The sequence below is a fragment of the Convolutriloba macropyga genome, chromosome 14 (genome assembly GCF_964194025.1).
Source record: "Convolutriloba macropyga chromosome 14, txConMacr16.3, whole genome shotgun sequence".
Classification (NCBI taxonomy): Eukaryota; Metazoa; Xenacoelomorpha; order Acoela; family Convolutidae; genus Convolutriloba; species Convolutriloba macropyga.
The window spans coordinates 11944481-11965549 of NC_134481.1; the positions used below are offsets into that span (position 1 = coordinate 11944481).

General features: G+C 37.0%; 1 protein-coding gene across 2 annotated transcripts in view; it reads left to right on the forward strand.

Annotated features, from left to right (window-relative positions):
* LOC142353204 (sodium/calcium exchanger 1-like) overlaps nucleotides 1-21069 on the forward strand; it is a 115682-nt gene that overhangs the window by 46717 nt on the left and 47896 nt on the right. Inside the window, exon 1 of one of the 2 annotated variants that reach the window (XM_075405423.1) lies at nucleotides 11735-12535. The exons of the other annotated variant lie outside the window; for it this stretch is intronic. The gene's annotated coding sequence lies outside the window, so the exon portion shown is untranslated. Of the gene's footprint in view, nucleotides 1-11734; nucleotides 12536-21069 lie in introns of those variants that run through there. 2 annotated transcript variants of the gene reach the window in all.

The window sequence follows — 21069 nt, forward strand, 5'->3', positions numbered from 1 at the left end:
CCCTCAGAGTGGCTTCACTATGCGGTCTCCTGGAAGGAGCTTGGCCGATTAATACTCTGAGAAATCAATCGTCTTGATGTTGTCATGGACTCGGTGCTGTCCTCCAGTCCGTTAACCTAACTTAACCTAATTATTGATTGGTTGATCACTACTTTACTAGTCACCAAACTAATTTAAACCCAATAAATTGAAGCTAGATTGAGTATGATTACAGATCCTTAGAGATGTATTGTGAAGTTACTAAAGTTGTACAAGTACGCTTTTGATTAACAGAAAACCGAAAGAAACGATTAAGTTTTACCCAGTCCTAATTATTACAAGACTATGGTTCCTTCAAAACAACTAGTTACAAATGCCTATGAGTGCCACGTATCAAAGTGTTTAACAAATATCTACTAGATACCAGTTTAAACTCTACTAATTTATAAGAAAAGGTCCAAAAAGAGAAAGTAGTTGAAAATTTGCTAAGTTAAATTAACGAAAAGTATAATTACCAAGGTATACTAGTTTCAACAATTATTACAAGTTCAGTACCACGACAGAGATCTGTTAACTCACTCCGAAATTTCGATTATCACGACAATATAACTATTTTCAGACTGATTTTGGTTACAAAAATTGGCTAAAATTGAGCCGTATATATACTGCTAATCTATGTTTGGTTATGATAGTTTAGTCCTATTTTTACCAAATGTTCCGAATCTTTGTGAGAAAAATACCTTTTTGGGAAAAGTTTTCAGAAGGTCATTCATGACTTTGATAACTTAGGCCCCTAGTTTGGGTTTCTAATCCAATATTACGTGGGTGAGAATTTTGGTGTTCAATCCATGATATAATCTTTATCAGAATCAATATTTACTTATTCAACCATTCTCATCAGTTTAAATTTCTTTACCATTATTATCTTTGTACAGTTTCAAATTTAGAATTCGCTTTTGTGTTGGGAATAATTCAAGGTCAGTATTAATTTGGTTCTTTTCCGAAAAAAAGCTTAAGTTTAACTTTCCAAACCTACAATCTTCCATGCCACCATTAGTTGTGATAACTCTCTTCTCTCACTGTTTTTTGTCCTTGGCCCGTTGGTGTGACGAATCCGATGGGTTCCGTCTTTATGGGCGTTTTTGATTTCGTGGTCAACTTACCTCCATTGTAGGAGAAAAATTGTTTTGCCACTTTGCTCAGTTCTTGTGCCAATGAGTTGCGTAACATCCCCCTGGGTAGGGTTACCATGAAGGGTTCCCGTTGAATCGTGCTGTCTCTCATATTGACTAAAGACACATCTCTAACCATTGAATGTTTCAGAGATTGTTGAAGTTCACATTTTAAAGCAACTCCGCATAGTATTGCACCGAAGTTATCGATCAACTCAATTTCAAGTTGACTCCACGTTAGGCATTGGTATAGATCACATGTGACGTTCCTGTTTTGTGTAAGAATTCTTGTTAATTCTTGCATTTTAGCGGGAAACAGTTGGTTGCGGATGACAAATGTAGAAAATTTTTTGGCCGTATAACAGTAGAGAAAAGTAGAGCTGAGAGCTTGCCTTACTCTCGCGTTCCAGTTGGTTTTTGCCATTAACCTCATCTGAGAGTGATGCAATTTGTGCCGGTGTAAACTTACGTTCGTAATCCTCGGTTACGATATTGTGTTTGGCCATCAATTTCAGGTTGTAGGATTCTATCCAGCTGTACGATGGCATCGGAGGTTCTACCGTAGGCCTTGGCTTTGATGCCAAGTTTTGATGCCAATGGGGCTTGTGCATAACATTTTTTTGCAAAATGTATTAAAGGTTGTGTCATGTTATATCAGATACGCTCAGTTTTGCACAACGTTTAACACGTACTGTTACTTACCCAACAAAAAAATGTGTCAGAGAAGTACAGCAAGAAGATGGTGAATACAAAGCTAATGCAACAACAAACAATGAGCACTCAAATTCACTTCAAAAGATCTAACATTAAAAAGATAGTTATATTTCTTCGAGCTCAACATTTTAAAAAGGGACTGAAATCGTTGAGCAGTTTGTGTTTCAGGCAGGTGGGTGCCACGGTTGTTAATTGTCGTGGATGATAACACGGGTCAAAACAGTTCAACAAGTTGACTTTTAAATTAAAACCCGATCTGAAAATAATAAAAAATATTTATTCTCATTTATAGTACTTATCTATGCAAAAAATGGAGAATAAAATTCGATTAGCTAAAGATATTTAACTGAATTGACATTTGGATAGTTATTAGTTCCGAATCCCGGAAGTGATTCTCTATTTTAATCACCATTTCATGAGAATCATGTATGGCCATGAAGCAATCGAGTTCACTAGTAGGAGGTCGAAGGATGTTAGAGGCAGATTTCTATGGGTAGGAGAATTTAATTCAGACTTCTGATTGGTAGGTCAGTACGTTAACAATAGCGCCCAAACAAAATGAAAGTCGAGTTTAGTTTTATAGCCATTTTTGATCGACACAACAATAAAGTTCATGGGGTAAGTTCTCCTTTTGTCTTTTGAAACTTTAATAGAGAAAACTTCTCAGATTCTTGATGTTTCTTCGAAACCATCACATCCTCCATCCTCTTTAAGCAGGATTATCTTTCTAGCTTCTCCAAATCTGTCGGACTGTTTTCTATTGCTTGTGGATGTTTGTGAAGAATCTGATGATTCCGGTTGTCGTTGCTTGGCCGTTGATGTGGCTGCCAAAGCTTCGTCTCGATGTGAAGGTCTCAAATCTGTGTTCTGAACTTGTGGCTCGGATTGAGATATGGTCTCCTCGACTGTTGGTTTGGTTAACACTTTGTCATTAAGTCTCGCAATTTGATTCTTGCTCACTATAATAGTCGGAGTTGAATTTTCAGGCTGTATGAAAGATGTGATCAAGCCCCTCCTGATAATGATGGCCGCAGGAGCTGTCTTCGTCTTTTTGTTGGCCTTGAAAATAATTGATTCAGACAAGTTGAACTCTGCATGCTTGTTGTCTCACTCTTCATCCTAGAACGAGTTCAACCGGAGTTTTGCCCCGCGTCTTTGAAGTGTTGCGGCGTGTCATCAGTTCACTTTGCAGTAATGCCCCCGAAGGACACGTTGAAATTGGGACTCTACACTTGAGGTGCCCGCTTCACTGTCTGAAGTGTTATCTCAGCTGTTCCATTGACCCTTAATTCCCACTGATTCACACGACTGTTTAAGGTCACCACAAGCAAAGTTTTTGGTATTCCAAATATTACAAAGAGTTGATTAATATGTTCTTGGACTGTTTCTGATGTTAAATTTTCCTTGGGGAAAGCTTATTCTATCCTGCCAGAAACGCATCAACAATTACTATGATATTGGTTGGTTCCATAACAAAACTCCAGTACACATGGAGTTGTTTCCAAACGCGGATTCTTGCCACGTTGAGACTGTTTTTTCCACGCTAGGCCGCTTCTTTTGACAATTCATTTATCTTCTAACAAAAATATAGAAAATCTGGGGTAATGCCAGGCCACCATTCTATCATTCTGACTGATGTGTTGATTGCATTCTTCACAGGATATGTTCTATGTGCTTTTTCCAAAACCAAGTTTCTGTATCTGGTTGGAATGAAGGGAGCAACACCTCTGAAGATGATTCAATTGTGTATGGTCAGTGCTTCTTTCTGTTGTTCGAATCCTTTTTTCTGCTTCTAAACTTTGTTTCCATTTGCCGCCTTTTTTGATATTCTAATCTCCTGGAGGAGTCTTTTTGTTTCAAGTTCGGTTTTGATTTCTCGTTGGGTCACCAAATCACTCTGAGTGGAAGAGATGTTGTTGACTGCAAAACTAACTCAATCGTTGTCATATTCGTCTTCGTCAACATTCAGTCTGTCCAAAGCATCTGCATGGGATATCTGTTCTCCTGGTGTGTATTTCAACTCATAGTTGAAACCCATCGAAGCTATTGCCCATATTGTGATTCTATCTAATGCTGTTTTTGTAATTTCGTTGTCTGCTGTAATGAAATATTTGAGTGGTTTGTGGCCTGTCTGCAGGGTAAATCATCTTCCAAGAAGAAATTGTTTCCACCCTGTGACCACAGGGTCAATTCCAGCGCTGAACAATCTTTTTTAAGTTCTATTGCTCCGCTGGTTTCAATTCCCTCCAGATATATATGACCACATGTCCTTCTTGCGGAAAAAATCCGCCAACTGCTTTTCAGAGGCGTCAGTTTATACAATGGACTCATTTTGCACAAAATTTGTTTTTATATCCTCAAAGCGTTTTGGTTGCATAATGCTCTAATGGAAATTGCTATTTCATAAAGTCTTTTAGCGGTAGCTTTTTTGGTTGCAAAATTAGAAATCAATCTTCCGCAAATAATTCTTAGACCGTCAAAAAGTTCTTGTTGTTTGTTGTTATTTGATGTTTTTGCATTTTTTTTTCTTGATTTTGTTTGGGGTCTGGTGCTAATCACTTCTTTGAAGTGGAACATCCAATAGAACTAACGCTATTGATTGGTTTTGAGTTCCAGTTTTTCCCTTTAGTAAATCTTTTCTTCTCACGTAATCGATTCTTGACTGCCAGCTTTTTTTGGACAGCTCCCTGGTAGTTCTATAGAACAACACATCGTCTTAAAAGATCACGATAACTTTTTTCCTTTGAGTGTTGTTTCGATGAGGTTCCGAAAGATCGAAAAAAATGTTTTTCAATCTCTGAAGTAGTCTGCACATCTTGAGAAGTCACTGAATTTTATTGATTGTTCGTGTGTTTTTTGCCCCTTCGGAAAGCTCAATTTGATGGTAAGCAACTGAGAGATCAATTTTGCCAAAGTCCAAGGCTCTATGTAGGTTTTGGAAGATCGTCTCTTTCTCTGGTAATGGATAGTCCTCATCCATGACCTTACTATTGATATGCACTTTCAAGAGCACTGAAAATCTCAGTTCTCCAATCTTCTTTCTCTTGAACACCACAGGATATGCATTAGTGATTCCTACGGGCTGTACCATTTCAAGGATGTCCTGTCTGACCATCTGTTCCAGCTTCTCTGTGACCTTGATCTGAAGAGGTAGAGGTGTTTTTGGAGATTTAGAGTACATTTGCAGTGATTGTGGTATCAGCTTCACATGTTTTTTAGCCCGTCATAACAGACAAGCGTTCGGTTGTGATGTTGTTTGCACCATTCTTGGGTAGAAGGTCTCATCCAAGTAGTCAAAATTTTTTGTCAGTCTGCACAACTGCTTATAGTTGTCGCATTTTCCTTTTTCGGTTCCACTCAATGTCACAAGAAAATGGTCCCAAAAGCGTTAATATATTTATCATCATAAGCTTCGAGATGTTTTTTTTAACATCTAACTGAGGTTTACCAAGCTCACTCTATATTTTCCATGAAATCACTTTGATACCTGCACCTCTGTCTACATGCCGTTTAATTTGCAGTTATTTAATGTACTATCATCCCACATCACAGACATGATAAATGTTTGTTATTTAGTTTAAAACACTCTCATCACTGCTTCTGAAAATACTTCCATTGAGGAATTGTTTTCTTCGTCACAAAGTTTTTTTCTGTTTAATGCACTTACTTGAATTTGGTTGGGGTTTGCTTCTGCAGAATTTTGAGAAGTGTCCCACTTTTTCATTGGCGTTGACTTTTTTAACTTAGTGCTAGACAGGGTCTACTAAAATTTGGCTTATATCCACACCTAGTGCACAATTTTTGCATCTTTTTAGCCGTAAATTTGTTGTTTGTTTTTCGGGAGGTCTTCTTGAAATTGTACCCAACTTCTTCTTTCACATTAAAGGGCTTATTACTTGATGAAGTTCTTGGAAAAACCAGTACTTGACTTCTGAATTGTAAGCTCTCGTTCGTTTCAATAACCGACATTGCTGGTTTAGCTTCAATAACGTGTAGTAGTCTAAATGTTGCTTCATATAACCTTGATGTTGATTCTTGAGATAACTTTATTTTCAACAATTCTCTTTCGGTGTTGGCCACTTTTTCGAGTTCTGCGAAGTCACAATAGCGTGCTTATTCTCTGAACGTGCTATTAAAATGTCGTCTGACATCCCTACACTCTGTATTACGGACAGAATTTCAGCCCTTTATCAGGTTAATACTCTCTCCTTAGGAAAACATATTTTTGTATCGCCAATCTAATGTCTATTTACGTTGTGTCTGTCGAATTCCTAGCATCTGTTAGGCTCCTAAATTTAGGAACTGCATCTTGTCCGTACATGCTACGAAGGATTGGTTACCTGTAGGTCCGCTATAGTACCATCGCTGTTGATCTTGTCTTCTTTTTTCCATGCAAGAAATTTTTCTTCGAAAGACAGAATCCACGCAGTAGCTAATTCTGCATTCTGATGATCCATATTTCTGTCAGTCTGTTGTCCATAATGTCTATCCGTCTTAACATGGGTCAAAAGAATTCAATAAGGTGAAGTTTAAATTGAAAATGGATCTGAAAAGATACAAAATTGGTCTCGTTATAGTAGTTATCTATGCAAAAATGTACAGAGAATATTAAGATATGCTAAAAATTTTTTTACTTGATTGACATGTGATTAGATCTTAGTTCCGAATCCTGGGCGTGATTTTCTATTTTCGTCAGCATTTCATGCGAATCATGTATCGCCTTGATACAAACGAGTTCATTATTTGGAGGTCTTTGGATGCTATTATCATGTTTTCACGGGTCGGAGAACTTCCTTCTGACATTTGAATGATAGGTCAATAAGATAATGATAGCGCCAAAACAAAATTAGAATCGGGTTTATTTTTGTGGCTTTCATTTATCGACACAACAACAGAGTTCGTCAGGTTAGTTCTTTCGGTCGGTTTGAAACTTTAATAGTATCCTAAGTTTCTTGATTTTTCTTCGAAACCATCACATTAATCAAAATGGATGGCTGTTGATTGACTCATTACTAATGGACACCGTCTCAAGTTGATAGGTTCTTATACCTATCACACCTTCCAAATCCATTTGTTATGAAGTGAATTTAGATCAAATAGTACTGTTTTAACTGCGCACCCAAAGACTATGCTGCTGACAAAGAGACTACGCTCCTGGACACGACTGTACTTTGACCGCACACAGTATTGACGAAAAGTTTTCTATTGCGAACTGTGTGGGTGAAGACCTTCTTAAATTGACAAGAGGAGCCTGATACCGAATGCCAGAAATCTCGTGACTCTATATGAGAACGTTTTGATATAGTCACGAGATTTCCGGCACTCGGTATCAGGCTCCACTTGTCAATTCAGGAAGGTATTCAATTCCACTGTTGACAAAAATGCTTTTCGTCCACTACCACTCCCGTGTCGAACTTTTAACCCTCAAAAAAGATTAAGATTAGGGGGTAATTGGGGTAATCGACAAGGGCTGTCATAGTATATGCAGGTTTGCAATGCATATTAGCAAAGGATACCAAAAATCAAACTGTGGCTCACCTGAAATTGTGTTTTTTGCTTGCGTGATTATCTGCTAATGACAGCTCTTCCCGGATTGAGGTTTTGTTGAAAAAATAATATAAGAATTGCGGTGAATAGCGGAGAAAAAAATTCCTGCAAAGCGCCCGCATCTTTTTGCAATGAATGCGGGTAAAAGCGCTGAAATTTTCGTTTGCGCAATCTGCTGTATTATTTACGTTTTCTATTGGTGAATTTTTGTATGATTTGCGGTTTATAGCGGTAAAACTTTTCTTCACATTCACCGGATTTTTTGTACGAAAAAGAAACACCCTGACACAGGTTCGAACCTCTCACCTCCTTCATGTCAACAACTTCTTATGCCTCCGCGCCATCTATTACTTACTTCACGGTATTTTCTTGTGAATTTAAATCAACTTCAATAAACGTTATGAAAATCAATTGCGTTGAAATTTTGTAAGATTTGCCGTTTTTAGCGGTGGGTTTTTTATTTTCACCGCATTCAGCGCTAAAAATAGCATTTTGTTAAATCTTTTCACCGCATTCACCGCAAATCATACATTTTTAACGATTTTTAGTGTTGACACCTCGACCCGGGTTAGAGCAGTGTAAAGGCAGTACGAACATGGACTATTGAACAGGTTAGTCTTAGTTTCAATCGTGAAGTAATACAAATCTTTGTTATCAAACTTTGATTCGGAATCAAAAGTTTTTGCTCATTAAAGGTTCAAATAAGTGTGTTTTTGGTTGAAGAAATCTTCATTCTTCTCAATCGCTCTTTATAACATCAGTCCTGTTCTCCTTAAGTTTCAGAATTCTTCTCGTTTCAGTCTTCATTGAACTCTTGAAAATTATTTATGTTCTCCCCGCTCATTGGGTGAGACAATATTTACAAAAACGCAGGTCCCCTCTCATTCGGCGACACTTCTCAAAAGACTACAATCTTCTTGGAGATCACAATGTTTGCCCACAATAGAATTTGTCCAAAAATATTGCGAAAGCTGGGGTTACGGGACTCGTGCAAGCAACATTGTAGCCGATCCTCTTACAATCACAACGGAAACGGACTGAGCCAATCTATCAAAAGCGATAGCATGTCCCTGCTACTGATAAATCCTGCTGTCAGCTAACAGAGCTATGCGCTTTAACGTTTTCTTGAGAGTAACTGACAGACCACCCAATGACTCAACAGCGAGAGGAACAAACAAAATTCCTTGTTCAGAGCAATTTTTTTCGTGTTGTGCATACTTTCGCACTTCGGCTGCTTCAATCGCGTAACCAGACTTCTCTGCCGTATGATTTATAATGTTTGTTTGCAGTGGAGAAGTTACGGTGACGTCTAGAGCAGCTGGACGACCTGATTTCCATAAAGGCAGAAATATGTCGCCAGGGCGAGAACCTTTTCCTGCAATAAGGTTCCGTTTTTCGATGACTGGGGACAAGTTAGCTGCTAAGCAAGCTGATGCAAAACGGTCACGAATCCTGTCATGCCGAGAAATTGCATCCCATCTTCCGGGACAGATGACGGCGTGGTCACCAAAAATGTCAAGGGTCCCAGACCTGCAGTAAGGGCATTTTCTTTCATCTTCATAAACTGCAATACCTAGTCTGTATTTGACACTAATTTGAAATTCACTGGGACTCAGATGGAGACCTAAGGCAGAAACTGGAGGTGCCGCAAGCCATGCGCCGGAATGAGGCAAACAGAGTGATTGCAGTCTTGCTTTCTCTCTGTTTGACGACTGATTTCTTAGCAGCTCAGAAAACTTTTCAGTATCTACAGCTTCTTGAATTTTCTTCTGTGTGTAGGAATTCGGGTTGAAAGTTTCAAGGCTTGCATAGAGTTCCTTAAAAACTCTACTGTCTGACGCGCGCTGGTTTGTAATTTTCTGAACCAAGTCATCAGATGCTAACATTGAGGCCACATATGCGGCTCTGTATTGCTCTTGCGATTGTCGCTCTGAGGCCAGAAATGTTTATTGGCAAGGTTGACTGCATCCACACATTGTCACAGGTGACAGTACCTATTATTTGATCTAACGAGTCTTAGTCTTAGTCTTTTCCCGGTGGCGTACTTCGCAAGATTCTACAAGTCATTTGAGAGTCCTACTCAGATTTGCAGCTCAGCTGTAAGGCTTAATAGTATCCTAAAACTCAATCAAGATAGCCTTGTTACATTGATTAGAAAACGTTTCAAAAATAAAGAAAGTTATTGTTCCCAAAAGTATCGGTTACAGTGAATGCTTTTAGTCAAACTCTTAACTAAAAATTGTCCTTGCAAAAACCCTCTATCTTGAGAGACTTTGCCGGATTTTTACAACAGCATAGAAAAAATTGGCTTTTTTGGTCGAGATCTAGAAAAAATGTTGAAAAATATGACAAGTTAGCTGCGATATATCGAGACCAGTGCGTCGGACGGCATTTTTACATAATAAACTTGACTTGAACTGTCGTGATAGCAGCATTTGATGCATAAAAGTAATAACTAGCACCATGGTGCAAAACAATTTCAGGTATGAAGGTCAAAATTGTCAGCCGCCTGTTATTGAATTTTGCCAACTATGGATTATTATTGAACCGCTTTACTTCAAGGCTTTGCTGGCACATACCGGGTGTTTAATGCGCATTTTGCAACCATCGTCAAATTGACCGACAGGGGGGTTTAGCCGACAACCAAAAAACAGAAATGAAGAGGACAACCCGACTGTGGACATCGCCATTGTAATGGTGGGACGAGCTAACGAAATTTTGACCAATGATTTATCGGCCAATCAGAATAAAGCTGTCGACCGAATTTCTCATTTTTCGCAATCGGCTAAACCACCTGTCGGCTAATATCTCTATCACCATATTTTGCAATTGGCTATTTCAACATAATGAAGCTTAGCCCCCTAAACATTTGGTTAAGGGGAATAAACGTGTGATCATCTATTAAAATTTGGCCCGTGGATTTAACGAATTAGGTCGAACGGGCATTTAGAAGAATATGAAAAATTAAATCAGAACGCCTACAGTTCTGAATAAAATTAAAATTGGTGTGTCAAGAGACGTTGAAAAGTGGGAGTGGGGGGGGGGGGGGGAGGGGGTGTGTTGGTGTGACCTTGAGAAGACCTTTAAAAAAAACCTTCATGTTTGATGTGCACAAATTGCTGAAACCATATAGGTAACTATATCGAAAACAGAAGCCACAAAACACGGTTTTTTTTTCAGATGAAAAATCCGAATCCGATCCGCCGATTAAACATTCAGCTAAAATTTAAAATATTAAATTCAATTTATCCTGCTGTGCTTCACTTTTAGCTAAAACGTTGTTGATAACCATTTTAAGTACTTATAAAACTCATTTTTAAACAAGATGACAAGATGGTAAGCAAGCACGCCTGACTGTTTTTTTTTGGGGGGGGGGCATGACATTCATGATAGGTGGGGTATTAACAGTAACAAAATAAGCTCAAAAACTCGATTTGTTCAAAACTTGGCGTATTTTATGCTCGTGTTCTGGAATACATTACAAATGGGCATTAATAACCAATTCATCAAATTTTGGTAATAACGCAATATTTCTGGAGGATATTAATTACATAATAATTACATAACTTTTCTTCTTGCTTTGACTATTGGCTTAATTTTAATTCGGCTTGCGCGAATTTGGCGCTACGCGAATTTGCCTATTTCCAACAATGATTTTTAACAGCGCTAGTAATATTGGCCGACCGGGGATTTTAGCCGACAAGATTTTCTAAAATTAAGAAACTTAACCGGCAGCTTAATTCTGATTGGTCAAAAAATCTGATTGGCCAAATTATCAGTAGTTAGTTTGTTGAACAATTACAATTCGTGTGCGATCAGGTTGTCGGCTTATAATTAAAAAATTGCGTCGGCTAAACTCCCCGTCGGCCAATTTGAGGATAGCCTTCTCTAACTGCGATCGTAATGTATTTCTCTCTCCTATTCTTTTATTTTCCCAATTTATTCTCCCAATTTCGCTCAGATTCTTTCTCTATTTCCAGAAATGAGCGTTTAAGTATTACTTAACCATTTTCTAATACGCTCTGTATACAAATTCGCAGCTCTGCATTGATTTTTGTATTTGCTTAGCAGTGGTCTGATAGAAACTGGTAACAGTTAATAAAAAAATCGGAGGAAAAAAATAGGGAAGCCAAAAATAATATTTCAATTCCCCATATTTCCTATTCATATCCAGAGCTGGTTTTTCCCTCAAATGTTTACTTGTTTACTGTGTTTGCAACCAACACAGACTTCCCTAAATTTGATTTCACCTGAAGCATAATAACCTATCTAATACCAACATCAACCCCCCCCCCGCCCCACCCAACCCCAACTGTTGTTGATTTTATGATGAAAGCCGGTTGGGGTTTAGTATTACCACTGTACTGCCAGTTTGTGGTTGCGTAATATTAGTTATAACTCTCTCTCTCCTTTTTATTATTATCCTCGGTTTTATTATAATAAGGGAAAACGAGATTATGAAAGGTATCGTTTTTCCAATGTTTATTCTATCTTGAGCTGCTTGTCTGTCTGTCTTTTTGCTTGTCTGTTTGTTTGTTTATTTACTTCACCCCATTTGAAAAACGTCACCAAAAATCTGCCAAATTTTATAACAGAAAAGCTATTTTTCCATAAATTCCAAATTTTGATGCACCCCCCATCAAACCTCTTACGTATGCGTTGCAAAAAAAACAAAGAATCCGTGCCTTTTAACATGGTTATATACTACACACCTTACCTGTGTTTTGTTTTCGATAGTAAATTTTTCCCAGCGAAATTTGATTCATTTTTGATTTGAGGTGCCACTTTTCTGCTCTTTTCCTCTCTTTTCTTTGTTTATTTTTGTTTACTTATTTGGCAGATCGCTGCCACTACAAAACAAAAAGCGCTCTTGGCACAACTAACCACAAGGAAAAAGCTTTCCTTTTTCAAATCTATCATTCTATATTTTATCACTCGGTCGGTATTGAATTTCTTCACCAAAATACACACATTTTTGACAGATTTTTTGACCAGCAAATCTACAAAAAAACGGATCAAATCTTTTTATTTGTTTGCTTCAATCGTAAATTTTGTTTGATCGAATTATTTCTTTTGTTTCTTTCTGAATTTATGAACGCGTTATTGTTTGAATTCGAGTTCAGGTAAGACTAATGTTAATTACATTTCGGTTTGTCCTGATTAAATGTCTATAGCTCCTTATTGTTGTAGACCTAATTTGCAACCTGAGTTAATTATATACAGATTGATAGTTATAGAAATAGTCTATAAAGATTGAAGGGTTATTCAAACAGAACAAAAAATGTTTATGTAAATTTTCTGCTTTCTATCAGTTTTTTTTTCAAAAAGTGCAACAAAAATTTAAATGTAACTACGATTTTGTTGATTCTATGTAGCCGAAACTTGAATCAATAGTGCAATAAACCATTTAGAAAACTGCTTTCTGAGTGCTTCGATCATTATATGTCGATTTATTTGGTCAAAAACTTCTATGATGTCACGTTACTTAAAATCCGAAGCCAGAAAAACAATTGTCTTTCAGACTTTCCTCTACAAAAATAGTATCAAAATTTCAAATACTCGAAAAAACTTTATTAGCCTATCATTTTGTCAATACTTTTTTAACATTTTTAATGCTAACGAAGATAAGCCAGATCTTTCGCTGTCAACCATTCAAGTGATTTCCGATTTAGTTTGTGTTCTGAAATGTTCTCAAATTGCATTTTGTATCAATAGATTAGTTGAACCTATAGGTATAGATTTCCTCTACTGGAAGCTCTAGTTTTAGACTAGTTGTAACTCCGAAAACTGCTTTATCCCCTATTGTTTTTTAAAATGTTTTCAATCTGTTTTAAGAGAAAATTTGCAGGAGCTGTGTTACTTGTTGAACAAGTCTATTTTGTTCAATTAGCCTTTAGTCTTGACAAAAGGGTCTTCCTAAGTAATGCGGCCCAATGATTTGAAATTATTTTCAGAGAAGTGGCCTGATCAAAATTATTTAATTTGCCTCGATTGCGCAGGAATCCCAGAATGGGAACCGCGACACAAGACAAGTATGAGGCAGACGGACTTGGACCGCGGACAAGAGACCAGTGCGACTCTCTATCATAGTCTGGACTGAGTTTGGGTCGCATCATTCGTGTGGCCCATACCAAATTTTGGTCTGACCCATACTTGAATCTCGGTCTGATCGTTCTCGCCCGTACCAAATTGTCGGTCTGTTCAGGCTGGCCCATAACCATCTTTTTGACTGTTCAGTCTGGCCAATACCCAAAATTTGGTCGGTTCGATTTGGCCCATACCCATACGTTGGTGTGCTCGGTACCTGTTTTCTGGTGTGACCCCGTAAAATAGTTTCAGTTTTCTAACCTCTTTGAAGAGGTGATATTCAGAAAATTAGCTCGAATCAGCGTCCGACCAAACTAATCGGACCGATCACAGCCCAGATATCCAAGTCAATACTGTAGCCAGTACTCTGCAAAAAAAAGTTTTTTTCTGAGCACCACATATACACAATTTAGGTACAACTATTCGGCAAAAGAAGTCTTATACACATTAAGAAAGAGTTTCATCTTAAAATTCACGTTGAGAAAAAGTTTTAAGTTGAAACCTGAGTTTCTGTTCTCGCTGTATCAAAGGACTTCTTCTGCCTCAGGTGCTTTCAGCCATTCCATGCACCAAGAAGTTCCTGTACTGGCTGGACTTGGCATTTTAAAAAGATATTGGCTTGATTACCTGCCTAGCCTCGTAGAACACGGTGTTAGCGGCAAGTTTCAGTTTCGCAATGTAAGTAACTGTTTAATCATCAAATGAAAAATTTGAAAGTTTAGGATTTTACAAGTTTAATTGTTTGCTGTACGTTGGTGGGGCTCGAAACTCATTGTCGGGATGTTTGAATATTGCTCGGTAACTGCATACTGCACTAAATGGTCTTCTCTTTTTGAAGTTGTTTTGTTTTATCGTTACAATTTTTGATTTTCGAATCGTGGGAAAAATTGCGAAAAAACTAAATTGATCTGGATGAGGTTTCGAACATATTTTTGACGCTCCTATTTTTGATGACATGTTAGCTGACAGCGCTAAGTTCAACGTAAGATGCATCATATCTTTTGCTTTTTCTTTTCCGATTGCATTACGAATTAATTTCCTACCAATATAAAGCCGATATTAAGTTCCCGACCAAAAGAAGCAAGTAACTCTGTTTTTTGTTATAAACAACTGTCCGTCTAGGAGGGATAAGGTGCTAGAACTTGGTGATAAAAAAAGGAGAGTGACAAATGAAACAAACGTTGTTTGATTTTGAAAAAATAAAAATAACAATTGCGGAAGGGCTTTATTAAAAGTGCTGCAATGACGAAATCCATATAACCACTGAACCAAACGACGCTTAGCACATAATAAGACGTTTTCTTCGTCTAATGGAGACTTTGTATGTTTTTGCTTAATCAGTGGATTGTAGTAAAATAAATGATAGACACGAAAGATGGAGAGACAAGCGAAGATTGCGTATGATGATCTACCTTGTGCCAACAATCTAATAAACTCACTTGATTGGTTCGGCCCCGAATTAAATAGGAGAGCGACTGGCTGAAATGAAAAAGACTGAAAGCGCAGATTGTCTGAAAGGGAAGTTGGATAGATTGAAGAGTGTTGTTTCCAGCCCCAAAATGACTTGGCAAAGGGCTAGCCGTATACAATTTAGTCCGAGTGTTGAAAACAGAAGATGTTGTAAGTTTTCACTTAAAAAGGCTTTGTGCCTTTAAATTCACGGTACAATTGAGACAAAGAAAAACTTCTTTTGGCCCGACTAGGAAACGAACCGTAGTCGCATGAATTTTGTTGATTCAATTTGGCAGCTTCGCAACTGCGTTGTTGTGCTGTGTGTTTGGAGGTTTAGACTGAAGACCAATATATCGATTTGTTGTTTTGTCTTTGTTTTCTGTTTTCATTTTACCAGTTATCTGATTTCACTTGTTTTTATTTAGTAGTTTTGACTAATTTTCCTCTTCCGTTTTATGCTGCCTTCGAAACTACTTTTGAAAAGGAATGGGTATTACAGTCTGTGGTGCAATGAGGTTTGATCCTAATATATCCCAATATTCAGCTGTTTTGATCAATTACTTATGCCTCTTTTTGCTTATTAAATCTACTGTGGACAATATACCGTGTTTTCTGCCCCTTTAATATAATCTCTGGCTAATTTGGTCCGCGTTTCTCCGAACGGTGGTATGTTTGCTTTGTCAGTGGTCTCGTGAGTCTTTGGGGCTCTGTATCATCTTGATTTTCGGAGGCAAAATCTTAGTGCTCGACTTTGAACGTTTTGAATTTTGTTGATGAGCGTTTGGGCATGGTCCAGCTAGCAAGCATTTGCGTACAAGAACAAAAAGCTAATCCAGGATTTGCAGACTGAAAACAGAACTTCTGTTTAATTTGCTTAGTCTCCAGAGTTGAAATATTCTGCTCTTTGCTCACATTACTAGGTTGTTGCAGTAGTCTTTCCGCTTGAAAAATGGCTGAGAGTGAGACCTGGGAATTTTAGTTATTTCGTCTCACCAATGGGCACTACTTTGATTTTCAGGTTTAGAGCCTAGTCTTTCTTAGGGATTTTTCTAGATCATGTATTGAGTTTTACTTAGATTAATTTTGGTTTTCAGTAAATCGCACCAGTTCGGAAGGGTTTTTAGCAATGATTGAAGATTTTCTTGGATTAATTTGGAGGAACGTGATCTGTAATATGAAGCAAAATCTTCAGCAAGCTGTAAGACTTAGGCTTCCATTTTGAGCAACCACCTAACATAGAAGCGGAAAAGAATTAGAGATATTACACATCCTTTTGGGACACCGGCTTCTGGGCAAAAACTTTTTTGAATAGCAGAGTTGATCTTGACGTATACGTTTCTCTGTGATAAGAAAATTTTATCCACTTTATGAGGGATACATTAAGCCCTATTGATTTTAGTTTATGGATCAATCCAAGACCCGAGACCGCATCAAAAGCTTTTCAACGTCTAATCAAACCATCTCAACCATTTTAGACCACTGAGAAGCTTCACTTACTTGTTGCACGAGTTTCAAGAGGTTGTATGTATGTTGTGCAGCAATGTTTCTTGTCAGCCTTTTGTAATTCACTGAGTACATTGTGGGATTCACAAAGTTCCATGACTATATATCTTTCACTACAATTTCACAGATTTTCGGCTAGATAATTGGTCAGACTAATGGGTCTCTACTTTTCTGATTTTGTTCGATCCTTAATTTATTTTGGCAGCATTTTTATCGGCGAATCCTTCCAATTGACAGAGACATACGAGTTGTTGATTTGGCTGCACAACAGAATATCTATTATAGCCATAACGTTTTGGTAGCTCTTTAAGAATTCTGTAACAGATTCTGTCAGTTCTGTGGCATGATTTTCTCAAACACATTAGAAGTTCTTCAAAGTCTTTTACTGTTGCTATAGCTCCGCGTTTCTCTCTCTGAGTTTGAGCCTATCAAAAACCGCGCTTCAATGTCAATAGTTGTGCAGTGTAGATCAGCTATTTGTGAATCTGTTGTGGGGTACGGCCTTGGGTCATTTAGCATTTGTTCAAAGATTTTATTTTTTTTCAGGGACTGCGACTGCAATGCACTTTGTAAACTGACTTTGGGTAGTCCGTGGTTTTTGTGTTTTGACTGATTCTCAATGGCTAGGTCGCTAATCGCTTTCGAGAACCCATGGCTGCTTTTGTCACCAGCAATTCCAACTTTTTTAGCTATTCTTTTCTGCTCGCGTTTTCTTATGGATCGTTTTATTTTCTTCTGGAGGTGAATTATTTCTGTTCTTAGTGATTTTTTTCTGTTGCGTTCATCCCTGGCTGCGATTTTTAGTTCTGTTAGCTTTTTCCCATTTCACCAATTTTTGTGTCTCAAAACTGTATGGAAACAGATTTGTATTAATGGAAGAGTCTTCGAGTGCTTCGTGATGTAAATTTACATTTTTTTTCACAATTGATTGATGTCATTTTTTCTTGAGTAACGCGGGGGCTAAAAGTTTGATTATATGAAACCCTTTCCTTGAGCGTCTGAAAGTTTTATTCGACTTCGTGTGAAACATTTTGTTTTCCCTGTCCTTCAAAATCATTCAAATTCATGTTAACTGTCGCCATTGTTATTCTATGATTGCTTCCTATATTATTTGATACAGTAAAAAGGCTCATTGAAAAGCTCAAGCAAATAAATATCGCAAATGTGCAAATCCGGCGTGTTTTTGCTTTTATGGTCTGATGATTGGTATGTAAATGGATTGCTGTTAAGATGTTTACGAAAAGTTTAGTTCCTGATGTGAAGAGTTAAAGTCGTCACATGTAAAATCGTTTTGCATTCTTTCTTCGAAAATTTTTTCTACATCCAGGGGCTTGGCTCGACATTTGTAGACGGAAAAAAATCAAAAGTTTTTAATCAAGGGCAGCTTAACTTATTTTTAAGATTTCAATGGTTCGTCTGATTTCATCTCTTTTGTACCAAAAGTTCTTTTTGTACCTTTTTATTTTTGCTTTAAAATGATGTTGTTCTTTTTTAAAATGAGAGATCCGCGATGTTTTTAGAGCAAGTTTCAGCTGCTACCACGTAACTATTTGGGATAGTTTTCTTTTACCAACTTTGGGTTTTGTTTACACACACCATATTCATGTCAATTTCGTTAAAATTAAGGCCAAGTCAACCATTTTGTTGATTAGTTCTTGGCAGTACCATTGCACTATTCTTAGTTTGTCCATTTTGACTGAAGTTCTGGATGCTTGATTAAATATTTGGTGGTGCTGTGTTTACAGGGACTATGTTTGCGATTTTGATCTCTGTTTTCGTGTATTTTTTGTCAATCATTTTTTTTCGATGAAGATGCGTGTGGCGCTGTTGGAGGTGATATTAATTTCATCGCTGGATAACATGGTGTTAAAAACGGTGCGTGTTTTGCTCAAGACCTCTTCTAATAAGATAGCAACTTTTTCTGTTGAGGGAAGCATTTCGTGGTTTTTCTGCAAAAAAATTATTTGAGCCCTGTATTGATCGTTTTTAGGCAGCAGCCGATCTTTAGCAACTAGCAACTTAACAGCAGAGAAATAAACAATGAATGTTGCTTACTGAATACTCCGTGATTCTTGGATATGACAATTTCGTGTTTAAAAAACAGTCGATGTAGTATAAGTTAATTTTTGGGCCTAAAGTTTAAAACGCATAAGTACTATTTTTTAAATGTAACTCTACATATTTAAGTCGGTCTGGCCATGACAAACAAAATCGGTCTAAACTTTGGTCTTTTTGGTCTATTGCGGAGTCTATCCCTGAGTTTGCTCGGTCTGGCCCAAAGTTGGCAAAGCCTGTTCGGTCTGGCCCATAACTGATTTTTGGTCTGATCGACATGGGTCTTGGGTCCTGGACCTCACCGTGGGATTATTATAGCGAAACTTTTAGCAAAATTTTTTGAGTTTTCTGGCCGGGTCTCACAAGAGTCGGTTCTTTGTACAAATATCTAAGCTATTTACCTTTTCGGAGAAAAATGTTAGAGTACTCAGTACTTGTCTCGGAAAAGGCCAGAAAATTAATTTTAAAAGAAAATTTTGTCCACGCAGAAGAGTTGGATTAATTATTTTGAGGCAGCTACCTAAACATGCACGCATCTAATTCATATTCTCAAAAAAATTAAATGGTAAAACTTGTTTCTGCTTTGCCTAAAAAGAGAAAATTATAAATGTTGGATGAACAAAAGTTCTTCAATCAGCAGAACATGTTTCGATTGCTCAAAACACTGGCGTAGAAGCTAAATCAAGATCACAGATGTTCCCCAAATTTGGCCATTTACCGACTCCGCACCGGAGCGTATATGGTTAATTTTTTCACTAATAACCAAAAAATCGTAGTTGGTGAGGAATTTTTTTCTGCCTCATGAAAACGTCCTTCAAAAGCAGTTTAAGGGGAAGAGCCTTTCTTTAGAAGATGAAAACAAAAAAGTAAAGTAACGGAAATTTAGTCTCACAATGCAAGATGTCTCCCCTTAGTATCGCAACAAATCACTTCGCAAGGACTTATGAGGCCAGAATTGTAGAAGCTAGAACTAATTTGGCTTTTTTCACTCTATATTTAAACGTTTTTCAAATTAAAACGAAATCAGAAACATCAATTTTTTAAAATTTTTTTGAACAATTTTTTACAATATTTGTGGCTTTCAATCAGCTTGCAAGCTTTTTGGAACTTGCCTTTTCTTATTTTGTGGTGTTAGAGATATTTCAAAAATTTTGGCACAGATTGCTCAAATTGCTTATAGTCCCGTTCGTTTGTTTAATGTTCTCAACTCGATTACATAATTTTCTTCACAATCATTGATGTGAACAACTACGTATTAGAAAATTGAGCTGAAAATATAAGTTCAATGTTATATAAGTTACAAACATATTCTCACAATAGAAACAAGCCTTGTGATTTTTGATTTCCTGTTCATTTTCTCCAATGTTGCTGACACGAAGCATTTTTGTTTCTGCTGAGCTGTTCAGCTTATTATTTTTTGACTGCGCGACATGGCTCACCAGAAACCCCAAATTTGACAACTTAACTTGAAAAAAAACTACAAATTTTGTGGAAAATGGTTGTTGCAAAACGACTAATACTAACACGTAGTTTTTATAAATACAAGATCACTGGAACTGTTTTCTATATGAATCGATATTATGAACCGATATTAGTACACTTTCTTTGCTGCCTGCATCCAGCAAAAAAAGTGTACTAGAATTGTGAATATCTAAAGACTGAAAATACCTTCAATGAAAACAGCCAAGAGAACGCTCAGATCAGTTGAAAAGTACGGATGTTCAACATATTTTTCAACTGATCTGAGCGTTCCCTGGGCTGTTTTCATTGTTGGTCTGTCCAGTTTTTAGGTATTCAAAATTCTGGATGCAGGCAGCAAAGTGTACTAATATCGGTTCAGGTTTGTTCGGTTCATAAAATTGCTTCATAAGGAAAATTTACTTTGTTTTTGGAGCAAATTGTTCGTTTTTAAATGTCTTCAGTGTTTTTATTTTTTTAAAATATAATTATATTCTCAAATTAACAAATTGTTCTCAATTTTTTAAGATCTTTTCGATATAATTTCAATTTTGCTTTCATGACGTCACTGATATACATTTTGAACGTTTTTATATACAGTTTTTATATATCTGTATCTTTTTTCCGCACGCAAGATAACTCCATTTTGCACTAAATATAACTAATTTTTGCACTGAATGTATCTATAATCCGCAATTAAGCCTAAATTAATGCGCGTTTAATAATTGATAGCAATTAAGTGATTTAAATTGGTTTACTGGTTAGTAATATACCATATTGGGCTCAAATTTATCACAATGATTTTATTTGATGTGTGTTGTAGGCCGGGAAAAGTAATTGGCATCACCCAAAGCCTTTCTTTGAAGATTGTTCAGAAAATTTGACAAATAAGTTAACTTCTGAAAAATACCTATTTCTTTTCAGGGTAAAAGAAAATGAAAATATCATCAGCTGATATTTTTGATCGTGGCCTCACTATTTCGTCATGGTTTTTCAGGGTTTCTATTTGTATTCAAGCATCGTTGTTTTAGGATAGTTTTTTTTTTAATTTGACAAACAAATTATTTTTTGCGTGTTCACCAATCAATAAAGCATTTTGCAT